Raw genomic sequence first — 14,640 nt, forward strand, 5'->3', positions numbered from 1 at the left:
AAGAAGAGTCTCTATTCTTGTACTTACGCGGCAGTTTGCCATTTGTATTTCATTCCGATGCGATTTCTGTGTTTCATCGTCAATGTGAATGTCTAGGGAATACATTGAACCTGGAGTGTTGTATCGGAAGCTAATTTTGGTCTGACAGGGAATGGTCAAAGCACCGACTGTAAGAAGAGTCTCTATTCTTGTACTTAAGGCGGAATTGCGCCTTTTGTATTTAATTCCGATGCGATTTCTGTGTTTCATCGTCAATGTGAATGTCCTAGGAATACATTGAACATGCTGAGGTGTATTGGAAACTAATACTGGTCTCACAGGGAATGCTGAAAGCACCGACTGTAAGAAGAGTCTCTACTCTTGTACTTACGCGGCAGTTTGCCTTTTGTATTTAATTCCGATGCGATTTCTGTGCTACATCGTCAATGTGAAGGTCCAAAGAATACATTGAACCTGCAGTGGTGTATCGGAAAATAATACTGGTCTCACAGGGAATGTTCAAAGCACCGACTGTAAGAAGAGTCTCTATCCTTGTACATAAGGCGACATTGTGCCTTTTGTATTTAATTCCGATGCGATTTCTGTGTTTCATCGTCAATGTGAAGGTCCTAGGAATACATTGAACCTGCTGAGGTGTATCGGAAACTAATACTGGTCTCACAGGGCATGCTGAAAGCACCGACTGTAGGAAGAGTCTCTATTCTTGTACTTAAGACGGCTTTGTGCCTATTGTATTTAATTCCCATGCGATTTCTGTGTTTCATCGTCAATGTGAAGGTCCAAGGAAAACATTGAACCTGCAGTGGTGAATCGGAAACTAATACTGGTCTCACAGGGAATGCTCATAGCACCGACTATAAGAAGAGTCTTTATTCTTGTACTTCAGACGGCATTCAGCCTTTTGTATTTAATTCCGATGCGATTTCTGTGTTTCATCGACAATGTGAAGGTCCAAGGAATACATTGAACCTGCAGTGGTGTATCAGAAACTACTACTGGTCTCACAGGGAATGCTCATAGCACCGACTATAAGAAGGGTCTCTATTCTTGTACTTAAGGCGCCATTGTGCCTTTTGAATTAAATTCCGTTGCGATTTCTGTGTTTCATCGTCAATGTGAAAGTCCAAGGAATACATTGTGCCTGCAGTGGTGTATCGGAAACTAATACTACTCTCACAGGGAATGCTGAAAGCACCGACTGTAAGAAGAGTCTCTATTCTTGTACTTAAGACGGCATTGTGCCTTTTGTATTTAATTCAGATGCGATTTCTGTGTTTCATCGTCAATGTGAAGGTCCAAGGAATACATTGAACCTGCAGTGGTGTATCGGACACTAATACTGGTCTCACAGGGAATGCTCAAAGCACCGACTCTAAGAAGAGTCTCTATTCTTGTACTTAAGGTGGCATTGCGCCTTTTGTACTTAATTCCCATGCGATTTCTGTGTTTCATCGTCAATGTGAAGGTCCAAGGAAAACATTGAACCTGCTGAGGTGTATCGGAAGCTAATACTGGTCTCACAGGGAATGCCGAAAGCACCGACTGTAAGAAGAGTCTCTATTCTTGTACTTACACGGCATTTTGCCTTTTGTATTTCATTCCGATGCGATATCTGTGTTTCATCGTCAATGTGAATGTCCAAGGAATACATTGAACCTGGAGTGGTGTATCGGAAACTAATTCTGGTCTCACAGGGAATGCTCAAAGCACCGACTGTAAGAAGAGTCTCTATTCTTGTAGTTAAGGCGGCATTGCGCCTTTTGTATTTAATTCCGATGCGATTTCTGTGTTTCATCGTCAATGTGAAGGTCCTAGGAATACACTGAACTTGCTGAGGTGTATCGGAAACTAATACTGGTCTCACAGGGAATGCTGAAAGCACCGACTGTAAGAAGAGTCTCTATTCTTGTACTTATGCGGCAGTTTGTCTTTTGTATTTAATTCCGATGCGATTTCTGTGTTTCATCGTCAATGTGAAGGTCCAAGGATTACATTGAACCTGCAGTGGTGTATCGGAAACTAATACTGGTCTCACAGGGACTGCCCAAAGCACCGACTGTAAGAAGAGTCTCTATTCTTGTACTTAATTCGACATTGTGCTTTTTGTATTTAATTCCGATGCGATTTTTGTGTTTCATCGTCAATGTGAAGGTCCTAGGAATACATTGAACCTGCTGAGGTGTATCGGAAACTAATACTGGTCTCACAGGGATAGCTGAAAGCACCGACTGTAGAAGAGTCTCTATTCTTGTACTGACGCGGCTGTTTGCCTTTTGTATTTCATTCCGATGCGATTTCTGTGTTTCATCGTCAATGTGAATGTCCAAGGAATACATTGAACCTGCAGTGGTATATCGGAAACTAATACTGGTCTCACAGGGAATGCTCAAAACACAGACTGTAAGAAGAGTCTCTATTCTTGTACTTAAGGCGACATTGTGCCCTTTGTATTTAATTCCGATTCGATTTCTGTGTTTCATTGTCAATGTGAAGGTTCAAGGAACACATTGAACCTGCAGTGATGTATCGGAAACTAATACTGGTCTCACAGGGAAGGATCAAAGCACAGACTCTAAGAAGTCTCACTCTTCTTGCACTTAAGGCGACATTATTCCCTTTGTATTTATTTCCGATGTAATTTCAGTGTTTCATCGTCAACGTGAAGGTCCAAGGAATACATTGAACCTGGGGCGGTGTATCGGAAACTAATACTGGTCTCACAGGGAATGCTCAAAGCACCGACTGTAAGATTAGTCTCTGTTCTTGAACTTAAGGCGTCATTGTGCCTTTTGTATTTAATTCCGGTGCGATTTCTGTGTTTCATCGTCAATGTGAAGGTCCTAGGAATACATTGAACCTGCAGTGTAGTATCGGAAACTAATACTGGTCTCACAGGGAATGCTCAAATCACCGACAGTAAGAACAGTCTCTATTCTTGTACTTAAGGCGACATTGTGCCTTTTGTATTTAATTCCGATGCGATTTCTGTGTTTCATCGTCAATATGAAGGTCCTAGGAATACATTGAACCTGCTGAGGAGTATCGGAAACTAATACTGGTCTCACAGGGACTGCTGAAATCACCGACTGTAAGAAGAGCCTCTATTCTTGTACTTACGCGGCAGTTTGCCTTTTGTATTTCATTCCGATGCGATTTCTGTGTTTCATCGTCAATGTGAATGTCTAAGGAATACATTGAACCTGGAGTGGTGTATCGGAAAATAATTTTGGTCTCACAGGGAATGCTCAAAGCACCGACTGTAAGGAATCTCTATTCTTGTTCTTAAGGTGGCATTGCGCCTTTTGTATTTAATTCCGATGCGATTTCTGTGTTTCATCGTCAATGTGAAGGTCCTAGGAATACATTGAACCTGCTGAGGTGTATCAGAAACTAATACTGGTCTCACAGGAAATGCTGAAAGCACCGACTGTAAGAAGAGTCTCTATTCTTGTACTTACGCGGCAGTTTGCCTATTGTATTTCATTCCGAAGCGATTCCTGTGTTTCATCGTCAATGTGAAGGTCCAAGGAATACATTGAACCTGCAGTGGTGCATCGGAATCTAATACTGGTCTCACAGGGAATGCTCAAAGCACCGACTGTAAGAAGAGTCTCTATTCTTTTACTTAAGGTGACATTGTGTCTTTTGTATTTCATTCCGATGCGATTTCTGTGTTTCATCGTCAATGTGAAGGTCCTAGGAGTACATTGAACCTGCTGAGGTGTATCGGAAACTAATACTGGTCTCACTGGGAATGCTGAAAGCACCGACTGTAAGAAGAGTCTCTATTCTTGTACTTACGCGTCAGTTTGCCTTTTGTATTTCATTCCGATGTGATATCTGTGTTTCATCGTCAATGTGAATGTCCAAGGAATACATTGAACCTGGAGTGGTGTATGGGAAACTAATTCTGGTCTCACAGGGAATGCTCAAAGCACCGACTGTAAGAAGAGTCTCTATTCTTGTAGTTAAGGTGGCATTGCGCCTTTTGTATTTAATTCCGATGCGATTTCTGTCTTTCATCGTCAATGTGAATGTCCTAGGAATACATTGAACCTGCTGAGGTGTATCGGAAACTAATACTGGTCTCACAGGGAATGTTGAAAGCACCGACTGTAAGAAGAGTCTCTATTCTTGTACTTATGCGGCAGTTTGCCTTTTGTATTTCATTCCGATGTGATTTCTGTGTTTCATCGTCATTGTCAAGGTCCAAGGATTTCATTGAAACTGCAGTGGTGTATCGGAAACTATTACTGGTCTCACAGGGAATGCGCAAAGCACCGACTGTAAGAAGAGTCACTATTCTTGTACTTAAGGCGACATTGTGCCTTTTGTATTTAATTCCAATGCGATTTCTGTATTTCATCGTCAATGTGAAGGTCGTACGAATACATTGAACCTGCTGAGGTGTATCGGAAAGTAATACTGGTCTCACAGGGAAAGCTGAAAGCACCGACTGTAAGAAGAGTCTCTATTCTTGTACTTACGCGGCAGTTTGCCTTTTGTATTTCATTCCGATGCGATTTCTGTGTTTCATCGTCAATGTGAATGTCCAAGGAATACATTTAACCTGGAGTGGTGTATCGGAATCTAATACTGGTCTCACAGGGAATGCTCAAAACACAGACTTTTCGAAGAGTCTCTATTCTTGTACTTAAGGCGGAATTGTGCCCTTTGTATTTAATTCCGATGCGATATCTGTGTTTCATCGTCAATGTGAAGGTCCTAGGAATACATTGAACCTGCTGAGGTGTAACGGAAATTAATACTGGTATCACAGGGAATGCTGAAAGCACCGACTGTAGGAAGAGTCTCTACTCTTGTACTTACGTGGCAGATTGGCTTTTGTATTTCATTCCGATGCGATTTCTGTGTTTCATCGTCAATGTGAATGTCCAAGGAATACATTGAACCTGGAGTGGTGTATCGGAAACTAATACTGGTCTCACAGGGAATGCTCAAAGCACCGACTGTAAGAAGAGTCTCTATTCTTGTACTTTAGGCGACATTGTGCCTTTTGTATTTCATTCCGATGCGATTTCTGTTTTTCATCATCAATGTGAAGGTCCTAGGAATACATTGAATCTGCAGTGTTGTATCGGAAACTAATACTGGTCTCACAGGGAATACTCAAATCACCGACAGTAAGAAGAGTCTCTATTCTTGTACTTAAGGCGACATTGTGCCTTTTGTATTTAATTCCGATGCGATTTCTGTGCTTCATCGTCAATATTAAGGTCCTAGAAATACATTGAACCTGCTGAGGAGTATCGGAAATTTAATACTGGTCTCACAGGGACTGCTGAAAGCACCGACTGTAAGAAGAGTCTCTATTCTTGTACTTACGCGGCAGTTTGCCTTTTGTATTTCATTCCGATGCGATTTCTGTGTTTCATCGTCAATGTGAATGTCTAAGGAATACATTGAACCTGGAGTGTTGTATCGGAAACTAATTTTGGTCTGACAGGGAATGCTCAAAGCACCGACTGTAAGAAGAGTCTCTATTCTTGTACTTAAGGCGGAATTGCGCCTTTTGTATTTAATTCCGATGCGATTTCTGTGTTTCATCGTCAATGTGAATGTCCTAGGAATACATTGAACATGCTGAGGTGTATCGGAAGCTAATACTGGTCTCACAGGGAATGCTGAAAGCACCGACTGTAAGAAGAGTCTCTACTCTTGTACTTACGCGGCAGTTTGCCTTTTGTATTTAATTCCGATGCGATATCTGTGCTACATCGTCAATGTGAAGGTCCAAAGAATACATTGAACCTGCAGTGGTGTATCGGAAAATAATACTGGTCTCACAGGGAATGTTCAAAGCACCGACTGTAAGAAGAGTCTCTATCCTTGTACATAAGGCGACATTGTGCCTTTTGTATTTAATTCCGATGCGATTTCTGTGTTTCATCGTCAATGTGAAGGTCCTAGGAATACATTGAACCTGCTGAGGTGTATCGGAAACTAATACTGGTCTCACAGGGCATGCTGAAAGCACCGACTGTGGGAAGAGTCTCTATTCTTGTACTTAAGACGGCTTTGTGCCTATTGTATTTAATTCCGATGCGATTTCTGTGTTTCATCGTCAATGTGAAGGTCCAAGGAATACATTGAACCTGCAGTGGTGTATCGGACACTAATACTGGTCTCACAGGGAATGCTCAAAGCACCGACTCTAAGAAGAGTCTCTATTCTTGTACTTAAGGTGGCATTGCGCCTTTTGTATTTAATTCCCATGCGATTTCTGTGATTCATCGTCAATGTGAAGGTCCAAGGAAAACATTGAACCTGCAGTGGTGAATCGGAAACTAATACTGGTCTCACAGGGAATGCTCATAGCACCGACTGTAAGAAGAGTCTCTATTCTTGTACTTCAGACGGCATTGAGCCTTTTGTATTTAATTCCGATGCGATTTCTGTGTTTCATCGTCAATGTGAAGGTCCAAGGAATACATTGAACCTGCAGTGGTGTATCAGAAACTACTACTGGTCTCACAGGGAATGCTCATAGCACCGACTATAAGAAGGGTCTCTATTCTTGTACTTAAGGCGCCATTGTGCCTTTTGAATTTAAATCCGATGCGATTTCTGTGTTTCATCGTCAATGTGAAGGTCCAAGGAATACATTGTGCCTGCAGTGGTGTATCGGAAACTAATACTAGTCTCACAGGGAATGCTTAAAGCACCGACTGTAAGAAGAGTCTCTATTCTTGTACTTAAGACGGCATTGTGCCTTTTGTATTTAATTCAGATGCGATTTCTGTGTTTCATCGTCAATGTGAAGGTCCAAGGAATACATTGAACCTGCAGTGGTGTATCGGAAACTAATACTGGTCTCACAGGGAATGCTCAAAGCACCGACTGAAAGAAGAGTCTCTGTTCTTGTACTTAAGGCGACATTGTGCCATTTGTATTTAATTCCGATGCGATTTCTGTGTTTCATCGTCAATGTGAAGGTGCCTTGGAATACATTTAACCTGCAGAGGTGTATCGGAAGCTAATACTGGTCTCACAGGGAATGCTGAAAGCACCGACTGTAAGAAGAGTCTCTATTCTTGTACTTACGCGGCAGTTTGCCTTTTATATTTCATTCCGATGCGATATCTGTGTTTCATTTTCAATGTGAATGTCCAAGGAATACATTGAACCTGGAGTGGCGTATCGGTAACTAATTCTGGTCTCACAGGGAATGCTCAAAGCACCGACTGTAAGAAGAGTCTATATTCTTGTACTTAAGGTGACATTGTGTCTTATGTATTTCATTCCGATGCGATTTCTGTGTTTCATCGTCAATGTGAAGGTCCTAGGAATACATTGAACCTGCTGAGGTGTATCGGAAACTAATACTGGTCTCACTGGGAATGCTGAAAGCACCGACTGTAAGAAGAGTCTCTATTCTTGTACTTACGCGTCAGTTTGCCTTTTGTATTTCATTCCGATGTGATATCTGTGTTTCATCTTCAATGTGAATGTCCAAGGAATACATTGAACCTGGAGTGGTGTATCGGAAACTAATTCTGGTCTCACAGGGAATGCTCAGAGCACCGACTGTAAGAAGAGTCTCTATTCTTGTAGTTAAGGTGGCATTGCGCCTTTTGTATTTAATTCCGATGCGATTTCTGTCTTTCATCGTCAATGTGAATGTCCTAGGAATACATTGAACCTGCTGAGGTGTATCGGAAACTAAAACTGGTCTCACAGGGAATGCTGAAATCACCGACTGTAAGAAGAGACTCTATTCTTGTACTTATGCGGCAGTTTGCCTTTTGTATTTCATTCCGATGCGATTTCTGTGTTTCATCGTCATTGTCAAGGTCCAAGGATTTCATTGAAACTGCAGTGGTGTATCGGAAACTATTACTGGTCTCACAGGGAATGCGCAAAGCACCGACTGTAAGAAGAGTCACTATTCTTGTACTTAAGGCGACATTGTGCCTTTTGTATTTTATTCCGATGCGATTTCTGTGTTTCATCGTCAATGTGAAGGTCGTACGAATACATTGAACCTGCTGAGGTGTATCGGAAAGTAATACTGGTCTCACAGGGAAAGCTGAAAGCACCGACTGTAAGAAGAGTCTCTATTCTTGTACTTACGCGGCAGTTTGATTTTTGTATTTCATTCCGATGCGATTTCTGTGCTTCATCGTCAATGTGAATGTCCAAGGAATACATTGAACCTGGAGTGGTGTATCGGAATCTAATACTGGTCTCACAGGGAATGTTCAAAACACAGACTGTAAGAAGAGTCTATTTTCTTGTACTTAAGGTGACATTGTGCCCTATGTATTTAATTGCGATGCGATATCTGTGTTTCATCGTCAGTGTGAAGGTCCTAGGAATACATTGAACCTGCTGAGGTGTATCGGAAGTTAATACTGGTATCACAAGGAATGCTGAAAGCACCGACTGTAAGAAGAGTCTCTACTCTTGTACTTACGCGGCAGATTGGCTTTTGTATTTCATTCCGATGCGATTTCTGTGTTTCATCGTCAATGTGAAGGTCCTAGGAATACATTGAACCTGCTGAGGTGTATCGGAAACTAATACTGGTCTCACAGGGCATGCTGAAAGCACCGACTGTGGGAAGAGCCTCTATTCTTGTACTTAAGACGGCTTTGTGCCTATTGTATTTCATCGTCAATGTGAAGGTCCAAGGAATACATTGAACCTGCAGTGGTGTATCGGACACTAATACTGGTCTCACAGGGAATGCTCAAAGCACCGACTCTAAGAAGAGTCTCTATTCTTGTACTTAAGGTGGCATTGCGCCTTTTGTATTTAATTCCCATGCGATTTCTGTGATTCATCGTCAATGTGAAGGTCCAAGGAAAACATTGAACCTGCAGTGGTGAATCGGAAACTAATACTGGTCTCACAGGGAATGCTCATAGCACCGACTGTAAGAAGAGTCTCTATTCTTGTACTTCAGACGGCATTGAGCCTTTTGTATTTAATTCCGATGCGATTTCTGTGTTTCACCGTCAATGTGAAGGTCCAAGGATTACATTGAACCTGCAGTGGTGTATCAGAAACTACTACTGGTCTCACAGGGAATGCTCATAGCACCGACTATAAGAAGGGTCTCTATTCTTGTACTTAAGGCGCCATTGTGCCTTTTGAATTTAATTCCGATGCGATTTCTGTGTTTCATCGTCAATGTGAAGGTCCAAGGAATACATTGTGCCTGCAGTGGTGTATCGGAAACTAATACTAGTCTCACAGGGAATGCTTAAAGCACCGACTGTAAGAAGAGTCTCTATTCTTGTACTTAAGACGGCATTGTGCCTTTTGTATTTAATTCAGATGCGATTTCTGTGTTTCATCGTCAATGTGAAGGTCCAAGGAATACATTGAACCTGCAGTGGTGTATCGGAAACTAATACTGGTCTCACAGGGAATGCTCAAAGCACCGACTGAAAGAAGAGTCTCTGTTCTTGTACTTAAGGCGACATTGTGCCATTTGTATTTAATTCCGATGCGATTTCTGTGTTTCATCGTCAATGTGAAGGTGCTAGGAATACATTTAACCTGCAGAGGTGTATCGGAAGCTAATACTGGTCTCACAGGGAATGCTGAAAGCACCGACTGTAAGAAGAGTCTCTATTCTTGTACTTACGCGGCAGTTTGCCTTTTATATTTCATTCCGATGCGATATCTGTGTTTCATTGTCAATGTGAATGTCCAAGGAATACATTGAACCTGGAGTGGCGTATCGGTAACTAATTCTGGTCTCACAGGGAATGCTCAAAGCACCGACTGTAAGAAGAGTCTATATTCTTGTACTTAAGGCGACATTGTGCCTTTTGTATTTAATTCCGATGCGATTTCTGTGCTTCATCGTCAATATGAAGGTCCTAGAAATACATTGAACCTGCTGAGGAGTATCGGAATTTAATACTGGTCTCACAGGGACTGCTGAAAGCACCGACTGTAAGAAGAGTCTCTATTCTTGTACTTACGCGGCAGTTTGCCTTTTGTATTTCATTCCGATGCGATTTCTGTGTTTCATCGTCAATGTGAATGTCTAAGGAATACATTGAACCTGGAGTGTTGTATCGGAAACTAATTTTGGTCTGACAGGGAATGCTCAAAGCATCGACTGTAAGAATGGTCTCTATTCTTGTACTTAAGGCGGCATTGTGCCTTTTGAATTTAATTCCAATGCGATATCTGTGTTTCATCGTCAATGTGAAGGTCCAAGGGATACATTTAACCTGCAGTGGTGTATCGGAAACTAATACTGGTCTCACAGGGAATGCTCATAGCACTGACTATAAGAAGGGTCTCTATTCTTGTACTTAAGGCGCCATTGTTCCTTTTGAATTTAATTCCGATGCGATTTCTGTGTTTCATCATCAGTGTGAAGGTCCAAGGAATACATTGTGCCTGCAGTGGTGTATCGGAAACTAATACTGGTCTCACAGGATATACTCAAAGCACCGACTGTAAGAAGAGTCTCTATTCTTGTACTTAAGGCGGAATTGCGCCTTTTGTATTTAATTCCGATGCGATTTCTGTGTTTTATCGTCAATGTGAATGTCCTAGGAATACATTGAACATGCTGAGGTGTATCGGAAACTAATACTGGTCTCACAGGGAATGCTGAAAGCACCGACTGTAAGAAGAGTCTCTACTCTTGTACTTACGCGGCAGTTTGCCTTTTGTATTTAATTGCGATGCGATTTCTGTGCTACATCGTCAATGTGAAGGTCCAAAGAATACATTGAACCTGCAGTGGTGTATCGGAAAATAATACTGGTCTCACAGGGAATGCTCAAAGCACCGACTGTAAGAAGAGTCTCTATCCTTGTACATAAGGCGACATTGTGCCCTTTGTATTTAATTCCGATGCGATTTCTGTGTTTCATCGTCAATGTGAAGGTCCTAGGAATACATTGTACCTGCTGAGGTGTATCGGAAACTAATACTGGTCTCACAGGGCATGCTGAAAGCACCGACCGTAGGAAGAGTCTCTATTCTTGTACTTAAGACGGCTTTGTGCCTATTGTATTTAATTCCGATGCGATTTCTGTGTTTCATCGTCAATGTGAAGGTCCAAGGAATACATTGAACCTGCAGTGGTGTATCGGACACTAATACTGGTCTCACAGGTAATGCTCAAACCACCGACCCTAAGAAGAGTCTCTATTCTTGTACTTAAGGTGGCATTGCGCCTTTTGTATTTAATTCCCATGCGATTTCTGTGTTTCATCGTCAATGTGAAGGTCCAAGGAAAACATTGAACCTGCAGTGGTGAATCGGAAACTAATACTGGTCTCACAGGGAATGCTCATAGCACCGACTGTAAGAAGAGTCTCTATACTTGTACTTCAGACGGCATTGAGCCTTTTGTATTCAATTCCGATGCGATTTCTGTGTTTCATCGTCAATGTGAAGGTCCAAGGAATACATTGAACCTGCAGTGGTGTATCAGAAACTACTACTGGTCTCACAGGGAATGCTCATAGCACCGGCTATAATAAGGGTCTCTATTCTTGTACTTAAGGCGCCATTGTGCCTTTTGAATTTAATTCCGATGCGATTTCTGTGTTTCATCGTCAATGTGAAGGTCCAAGGAATACATTGTGCCTGCAGTGGTGTATCGGAAACTAATACTAGTCTCACAGGGAATGCTGAAAGCACCGACTGTAAGAAGAGTCTCTATTCTTGTACTTAAGACGGCATGGTGCCTTTTGTATTTAATTCAGATGCGATTTCTGTGTTTCATCGTCAATGTGAAGGTCCTAGGAATACATTGAACCTGCAGGGGTGTATCGGAAGCTAATACTGGTCTCACAGGGAATACTGAAAGCACCTACTGTAAGAAGAGTGTCTATTCTTGTACTTACGCGGCAGTTTGCTTTTGTATTTTATTCCGATGCGATATCTGTGTTTCATCGTCAATGTGAATGTTCAAGGAATACATTGAACCTGGAGTGGTGAATCGGAAACTAATTCTGGTCTCACAGGGAATGCTCAAAGCACCGACTGTAAGAAGAGTCTCTATTCTTGTACTTAATGCGGCATTGCGCCTTTTGTATTTAATTCCGATGCGATTTCTGTGTTTCATCGTCAATGTGATGGTCCTAGGAATACATTGAACCTGCTGAGGTGTATCGGAAACTAATACTGGTCTCACAGGGAATGCTGAACGCACCGACTGTAAGAAGAGTCTCTATTCTTGTACTTACGCGGCAGTCTGCCTTTTGTATTTCATTCCGATGGGATTTCTGTGTTTCATCGTCAATGTGAAGGTCAAAGGAATACATTGAACCTGCAGTGGTGTATCGGAAAGTAATACTGGTCTCACAGGGAATGCTCAAAGCACCGACTGTAAGAAGAGTCTCTATTCTTGTACTTAAGGCGACATTGTGCCTTTTTTATTTAATTCCGATGCGATTTCTGTGTTTCATCGTCAATGTGAAGGTCCTAGGAATACAATGAACCTGCTGAGTTGTATCGGAAACTAATACTGGTCTCACAGGGAATGCTGAAAGCACCAACTGTAAGAAGAGTCTCTATTCTTGTACTTACGCGGCAGTTTGCCTTTTGTATTTCATTTCGATGCGATTTCTGTGTATCATCGTCAATGTGAAGGGCCAAGGAATACATTGAACCTGGAGTGGTGTATCGGAAACTAATTCTGGTCTCACAGGGAATGCTTAAAGCACCGACAGTAAGAAGAGTCTCTATTCTTGTACTTAAGGCGACATTGTGCTTTTTGTATTTAATTCCGATGCGATTTCTGTGTTTCATCCTCAATGTGAAGGTCCAAGGAATACATTGAACCTGCAGTGGTGTATCGGAAACTAATACTGGTCTCACAGGGAATGCTCAATGCACCGACTGTAAGAAGAGTCTCTATTCTTGTACTTAAGGCGACATTGTGCCTTTTGTATTTAATTCCGATGCGATTTCTGTGTTTCATCGTCAATGGGAAGGTCCTAGGAATACATTGAACCTGCTGAGTTGTATCGGAAACTAATACTGGTCTCACAGGGAATGCTGAAAGCAAAAACTGTAAGAAGAGTCTCTATTCTTGTACTTACGCGGCAGTTTGCCTTTTGTATTTCATTTCGATGCGATTTCTGTGTATCATCGTCAATGTGAAGGGCCAAGGAATACATTGAACCTGGAGTGGTGTATCGGAAACTAATTCTGGTCTCACAGGGAATGCTCAAAGCACCGACAGTTTGAAGAGTCTCTATTCTTGTACTTAAGGCGACATTGTGCTTTTTGTATTTAATTCCGATGCGATTTCTGTGTTTCATCGTCAATGTGAAGGTCCAAGGAATACATTGAACCTGCAGTGGTGTATCGGAAACTAATACTGGTCTCACAGGGAATGCACAAAGCATCGACTGTAAGAATGGTCTCTATTCTTGTACTTAAGGCGGCATTGTGCCTTTTGAATTTAATTCCAATGCGATATCTGTGTTTCATCGTCAATGTGAAGGTCCAAGGGATACATTTAACCTGCAGTGGTGTATCGGAAACTAATACTGGTCTCACAGGGAATGCTCATAGCACTGACTATAAGAAGGGTCTCTATTCTTGTACTTAAGGCGCCATTGTTCCTTTTGAATTTAATTCCGATGCGATTTCTGTGTTTCATCATCAGTGTGAAGGTCCAAGGAATACATTGTGCCTGCAGTGGTGTATCGGAAACTAATACTGGTCTCACAGGATATACTCAAAGCACCTACGGTAAGAAGAGTCTCTATTCTTGTACTTAAGGCGGCATTGTGCCTTTTGTATTTATTTCCGATGCGATTTCTGTGTTTCATCGTCAATGTGAAGGTCCTAGGAATACATTGAATCTGCTGAGGTGTATCGGAAACTAATACTGGTCTCACAGGGAATACTGAAAGCACCGACTGTAAGAAGAGTCTCTATTCTTGTACTTAAGACGGCATTGTGCTTTTGTATTTAATTTCGATGCGATTTCTGTGTTTCATCGTCACTGTGAAGGTCCAAGGAATACATTGAACCTGCAGTGGTGTATCGGAAACAAACACTGGTCTCACAGGGAATGCTCAAAGCACCGACTGTAAGAAGAGTCTCTGTTCTTGTACTTAAGGCGACATTGTGCCATTTGTATTAAATTCCGATGCGATTTCTGTGTTTCATCGTCAATGTGAAGGACCTAGGAATACATTGAACCTGCAGAGGTGTATCGGATGCTAATACTGGTCTCACAGGTAATGCTGAAAGCACCGACTGTAAGAAGAGTCTCTATTCTTGTACTTACGCGGCAGTTTGCCTTTTGTATTTCATTCCGATGCGATATCTGTGTTTCATCGTCAATGTGAATGTCCAAGGAATACATTGAACCTGGAGTGGTGTATCGGAAACTAATTCTGGTCTCACAGGGAATGCTCAAAGCACCGACTGTAAGAAGAGTCACTATTCTTGTACTTAATGCGGCATTGCGCATTTTGTATTTAATTCCGATGCGTTTTCTGTGTTTCATCGTCAATGTGAAGGTCCAAGGAATACATTGAACCTACAGTGGTGTATCGGAAACTAATACTGGTCTCACAGGGAATGCTCAAAGCACCGACTGTAAGAACAGTCTCTATTCTCGTACTTAAGGCGACATTGTGCCTTTTGTATTTAATTCCGATGCGATTTCTGTGT

This window comes from Schistocerca americana, chromosome 7, assembly GCF_021461395.2.
Source record: "Schistocerca americana isolate TAMUIC-IGC-003095 chromosome 7, iqSchAmer2.1, whole genome shotgun sequence".
NCBI classification, from domain to species: Eukaryota; Metazoa; Arthropoda; class Insecta; order Orthoptera; family Acrididae; genus Schistocerca; species Schistocerca americana.